This window comes from Hakea prostrata, chromosome 3, assembly GCF_041222555.1.
Source record: "Hakea prostrata isolate BN-2017 chromosome 3, UWA_Hpros_2, whole genome shotgun sequence".
Classification (NCBI taxonomy): Eukaryota; Viridiplantae; Streptophyta; class Magnoliopsida; order Proteales; family Proteaceae; genus Hakea; species Hakea prostrata.
The window spans coordinates 43106523-43112946 of NC_142602.1; the positions used below are offsets into that span (position 1 = coordinate 43106523).

A 6424-nucleotide genomic window follows, 5' to 3' on the forward strand; every position below is an offset into this window, starting at 1 on the left:
GGTGTTTCTGTACTAGGTGGAGGAACACTACTTGCTCCTTCGCGACTGGAATCATTAGGAGAGCCATCGTTACTTCCGTTCTCGACAGATCGGTCTCTCAAATTAACCATCCTGATAACACCATAAACTCATTAATTCCAAAATCACAAACTCAAGCCAATCCTTATATCAAACTTCAGCAACAAATGAACTAAAAGCAAGCAAGAAAAAATCAATTGAAGCACATGAAAGGATTCCCAAAAAAAAATTTTGGACCTTGGGGGTGTCTCTGAAATCAGGGGCCCAAATTTTTTTTATTCTTTTTGTTGACCATGGGGGGGTTGGGTCAGTCGGTTGACTTGACATTCCACCAGCCCGGTAGGTCTCTGATTCCAGAGACCTACCAAAAGAATTTTTTTTGGAAACACGCATGTGGCCGTTTGTGCAGCCTTGCACAGTGCTGCATGAATGCTGTGCGCTCAACACTGTGCGCGCTGCGCATGCCCACACAGCCCCAAAAACACCTTTCTTCACTTTTTCACCTCTCTTGCTTTGGGGGTGGTTTCTACTATACTTCTAGGTCCGATCTAGCCATGTTTGATGCTTGAACACGAGATTTGACTGCATTTTCCCTGCGAAACCAAAGGTAAGCTTTCATTACATACCTTTTTTGTGAGCTTTCACTAGGTTTTTGCGATTTTGCATTTTTGTCCGTGGGATTTCAAATTTTCTTGTAGCTCTACAATCCCCACAACATCCTCTTCACTTTCTCATAATTTTTTTGTTCATATCCGCATGTTTCTCCACATCATCTCGCGAAAATTTTGCAAAAAACACTATTCACAACACTATTCATAGTACCAAAATTCTGAATTTTCTTCCTAAATTTCAGATGGCTCAACGTGGTGGAGGTCGTGGGCGAGGTCGGGGAGTCCAACATCCTGATTTATTCAACAACGTTGCATCATAAACATCATACCACAATTCCTTCCAAAATCGGCTCATTGAGTACGAACGGTTCGTTGAGCCACTCCCAGTGGCTCCATTCCAGGTATACGAGAGATTTGCAGCACTAGGATGGGGTAGCATGCTGAATTTTAATGAACCAGCTTACCCCGATTTGATCCGATACTTTTATAGTAATCTGACTTTTGCTGAGCTTCCAGCTAATGATGGAGGAACCGTACTAACCATCCGATCTCAGGTTAGAGGCACACTCATTCAATTTGATACTAAATTATTAGCTAAAACTATGGATGTACCGTATGTTCTGGATGAGATGAGGGGGATTCCATCCAGTGGTGGGGATGATTCCATCAATTACACTGAGAGATTTCTTATCTTTTCAATGTTGTGCAATCGCAAGTGCAATTACGTGCGACAGGGGAGAAGTATGCTTCCTTCCCCAAGACTTATTTCTTGCATTGTTAGCCACAACATCTTGCCCAAGGGTGGGCATCAAGATGAGATCTCCATCATGTAGGCAATCATCACCTTCACCCTTTACGTGGGATATCCCATAGACCTTGCATACATCATTTAGTGTGTAATGATCAATAGTGTGCAACTTCCTGAGGTATCACACATAGGGCACGGGCGTCTCTTAACTTGAATATTCAGACACTTCAGAGTTGACTTCTCTAACATAGAAGAATTGAGCAAAAATCTGGGAGATAACATTGGGAGAAAACTTATCTCTCAGATGGAATTTGAGATGGACCCAACTCTCTAGTTTTAACAGATGATGGTGAAGGAGGTAGACAATAGGAGCATGTGCCACAAGAGTGTCACATGGAGCAGGGTGAGTCTTCTCGTAGTAGAAGGGCTCCACCGGTTCTTGCTCCTGATCTTGCCATGTGGGCAACACTCTTGGCTGCAATAGGAATAGTAGAGCAGAAGTAGAATTTAATGGGTCAGTAGATTGTAGAGATTCACACTCAACAATAGGAGATGGTCCAACGAACAGAGACATCCATGCTCGCGCAGAGCATTGGGAGAACTTCCTTTGTCAGTACATGCTCCCGCCAGAGCACTAGAGATTTACCTACTCCACTCAGTTTTATTTTATTTCGAACATATATTTTATTATGTGTGTTTATCCACACTCTTTCACTTGATATAGGGTTGTAATATTTGAATCTATGAATATTATCAATTATGAACTTTGACATTTCATATACTTATTGTGCTTTATGCTTTAGTTGAACTAATAGTAAATGTGACTTTGTATTTCATACACTTATTGTATTTTATTCAAAGTGAATTCATTATGAACCTGTTAAAATCAATTTTTTCTTAAGTTCATGTTAAGCCTATTATTCACCCCTATTTAGTAGAGTCATTTATGGATCAAAGACTCTATTATATGTCACACCCCACCCAGCCGGATCCGGTCATACCTGAATACCCATGGGGGTGATACACCGCAAGATCTATATTCAGGGACAATTCCATACAATACATGATAAAGTAAATTTAAATGGACCAGAGATAAATCAGTTAAAGTATTTAATAATCAAGAATGAAAAGAAAGGATTACAATATTCAAAACCCTTTCAAAACTAAACATCAGAGTTATATGAAAAGAAAGAATGTATAACGTTGCAGCGGAAATAATCTAAAGAATTCTAAGGAAAAGACTCTCCATAAGAGCAGTCTTGGCAGGAACAGGAAGCGTCATGTGCCTCCACTTCTTCTCCAATTTCACCATCTTGATAACCACCTGATAAGGGATCCTCATGACCTGTAGAACAGTCTAAAGAAACAACAAAATAAAGGAATGAGTTCATAGAACTCAGTGAGGTAACACAATCACATCATATCTTCATACAATTCCAATTTCAACATTCATAAGACAAACATGTATTTAATAATATAAATAAACAAATGCAAAGTGATGATATGAGGTTCCTAACTCTATAATGTAGTCTCTAAAGTAGACACGCATTAAGTCATACACCAATCTTCTTTGGGCAGTCTCATCACTCTTCCCTCACGGCACTGAAGCACGTCTGTTGGGTTCTCCACGGCTGTTGGGTAAAAGTCTCATCGAGCCATGGTTGGGGATTAAGTCACCACTCTCTCACATCACCATTGGTATAAGATCTGGCGTGTGTCAGGGACAAACCTAAGCCCAGTGCAGGGTCATACAGTCTCATACTACATTGGTCCGGATATCTCCCCTCACGCCTACTGCTCTGTTGGTTCAATACCTTCCCACCTATGAATGTAATCCTCAACGGGAGGCATTTGTTGGATTACATCCCTTAACCCAGTGGCCATCCACATATAATAGATAGGATGATCTCCATGTCCTCTCATGGGTCATTTCACCGGTCTTGAGTGCCCATGAGCCCTTATCTGTTATATGCAACCCTAGCTCTCTATGATGATAGTGGGCTTGCTCGATACAGGACCCAACCACTACCATCACGGGTTAATCAGCTTCAATACCCCTGCCGGAAGAGTAGTAGTACTCAAGAGGTCACCTAGCCAAACACTTCTAGACATGCCCTACATATGTCAATCAGTAATTAGGGAAAGTGCCAAGGGCACCATAGGAATACGTCCCATACCGCCTCCTATGGTATCCTATGGCAGAAATGCCAAAAGGGCACTCCCCATTCCCCCAACCACAACTAAGCAATCACATATCTAGGGCAATGGGCGAACCCACGACCCCAGTAGAAAATACAAGGTAGAGGAAATAATAGTATTTCTCCTCTCCCTTTACATACATTCCCATTCCATTTCATAACAACAATAATAGATTTCAAAGCAAGGAGCAACATCATAAGTACTAATAAACATAAATTATGGCAATTCATATTTAACAAAAGACATGAAATAACCACAATCAATATAATGCAATTAGTTATTCCTCACTTGATAATCGAGAGTTCACGCGTAAAGTCCCGCAATTTCACAAAGTTAACGAATGCCCAAAACTCAAATAACCTATCAAATAAACAAGTTAAATTAGATTTAACTCGGAATTTAAATTGAACACATATTAAATGTGGGTTAACCGGGTATTGGCTCCAGTTCGACTAGGCGGGTCAACTCAGCCCCAATCGACCTGGTTAACTCGGTGGGCAGCTCACTGAGTCAACTAGGTCAAAAGTGCCCGATTCCGCACAAGGTTCTAAGTAGACATGCACATCGGCCGTGCGAACCTTCCTATAGAGTCGGAGAATCATTCTCCGACCTAAACCCTCCAATATCCCATTTAAAAGGATTTACCCACTAAAAGCCTCATGAAATTGGGCCAAAATATTAGGTAAGTTGAAGTAAACTTACCTCTTTATGCGCTTAAACCTCCAAATCGCGATTCCGCCCCCCGTCAAAATGTCGAGTAATTAATACCCACCGGATAAGGCAATTCGCAATGAAGAGAACGCAAATATTTACGTAGAAAACCACGATTCAAAAGAAAACTCCAATATTTTATTAAACAAGGAGAGGATATTCCTAAGTAGGATATTCCTTTCTTTTGGGATGCTATTCAAAGGAGGAGGAAGCTTCCTTTTAAAGTCTTCTCCTCACCCCTCAAGTCCTTCACCAAGCAATGTGGGACTAAAAATTACAACACAACAAAGCACCAATTTCCTCCCCAAGCTTGCTCCACTAGTTCTCTCTCCTCTCCCACTAGCTTTCTCTATTTAAATTCAAAAATCCCGAATTTGGGTGATTGGGGAAAAATTAAAAACATTTAGGAGGTGAAATGGCCATTTTGCCCTTTAGAAGAGAGAACCGGTCCAACCGTCTAGTCCATAGTTGGACCCCCAAATGAACTCCGATTCAGGTGATTTTTGGCTCGTTGGAAAGGTCTTTCGACAATCTTCGATTTGATAACTTATTTGCATCAATCGGATTCTCTATCGCCGATGAACACATGTTCAAAAATTACCCTAAGAAAAAGGTCTGACACTAAACAAACCCCACATCACCCAAAACAGATAGGGTGTCCTGGCTAGGTTTAGGGCTGGATTTCACACTATATCATATAAAGTTAGGACTTGTATGAACCTAGGCTCTGATACTACATTTGTGAAATCCAGCCCAAACCTAGCCAGGGCACCCTATCTGTTTTGGGTAAAGAAGGGTTAGTTTAAATGTTTGACCTTAAAGTTGGACCTTGATTTGATCTTAGCTTGTTGCTTTTAGACCCTTTTGGTTGACGATTTGGTGTCGGAACCCAAGCCCATGGACATTGTCGATGATGCCCCTCACTTGAGAGCATTGTCAGTGTTAGTTTTGAATCTGCGCACCGAAGAGGGGTGAATTAGTTGAAATACCTAATGAACTCCTGTGCTCAATCCGATTATATTTCCTGAAACTAGACTTCTTAATGGACTTCCAGGAGAAAACCCCACTCAATTTGACCCCATACAACCTTCCAAATCCCTGTCCGAAGTTGCTGAACTATGTCTGTCAAATCCTGCTTGCGCATCGAAGAAGATGAGCCTAGTTGGTGAACCTAATGAACTCCAATTCTTGATCCAAAGGTATTTCTGGAAACTAGACTTCTTGATTGACTCGTAGAAGAAAACCTCACTCAATTTGACCTTGTATAGCCCTCCGAATCCCTGTTTGAACCTTGCTGTCCTGATTGGTCGACTCATTGGTCGACTGGACCAGTAGACCAATCCAATCGACCAATGGTGTCTGAATTTACCAATTTGGTCCTGTCTCCTCTATTTAAGTCAAATCTCGGGATTTCTTCGCCTCCTATGCCTCCTAAGCCTCTGGAATGAGTTAGAACCCTAATCTAATCAATTCCCTTGCATTCCTTGGTGATCTCTCACAAGACTTGAAGTAATCTTCTTCCTCTCGCATCAAAGGTATGTCTACTCTCTTTTCTTTCTTCTCCATCTCTGATTTTCTTTCTTCAATCTGTTCTTGGCTGAGATCAGGAAGAAGATGATGCACTCTTGCAACCATCCACTCCATGATCTCATCTTGTTCCTTGAGATCTATGATCATCATCATGATCTCAACCTCGACCGATGAAATCTTGAAAACCCTAACCCTAATCCTTTGAAACCCTAACCTGGGTGATTATCTGAGACCTTTTTGGTAACCTCCCATGTGAGGGAAACCTCATGGGTAATGTGGAGGTTGATCTAAATTCAATATTCTTTAATTCTTCTTGTTGTAATTGGCCAATCATCAATTCCCTCCCTCCTGTGATCTTAACCTTTTTATGGGAACCATAAGGGTGAAACCCTAATTTCTTGGGTTAGATCAAGAACCCATCTTTTGACCATGATTATCTTCCCATAATGTTTCTATTAACCTAAACAAGATTTTCTTATTATGTTCTTGATTGTAACCATTCCCTTTCTTCCTGTGATCATAACCTTTTCATGAGAGCCATAAAGGTTGAAACCCTAATTTCTTGGGTTAAATCAAGAACCCATATTTTTACCATGACTTGATGATT

The 6424-nt window shown here is 41.0% G+C and overlaps 1 long non-coding RNA gene across 1 annotated transcript; it reads right to left on the reverse strand.

Moving 5' to 3' along the window:
* Positions 1 to 2341: 2341 nt before the first annotated feature.
* LOC149022317 (uncharacterized) lies at positions 2342 to 4459 on the reverse strand. The gene is made up of 3 exons (XR_016172028.1): positions 4279 to 4459; positions 3865 to 3936; positions 2342 to 2734 (listed from the first exon to the last, which is right to left on the reverse strand). It is a non-coding gene; the product is annotated as an uncharacterized LOC149022317 (long non-coding RNA).
* Positions 4460 to 6424: the final 1965 nt, after the last annotated feature.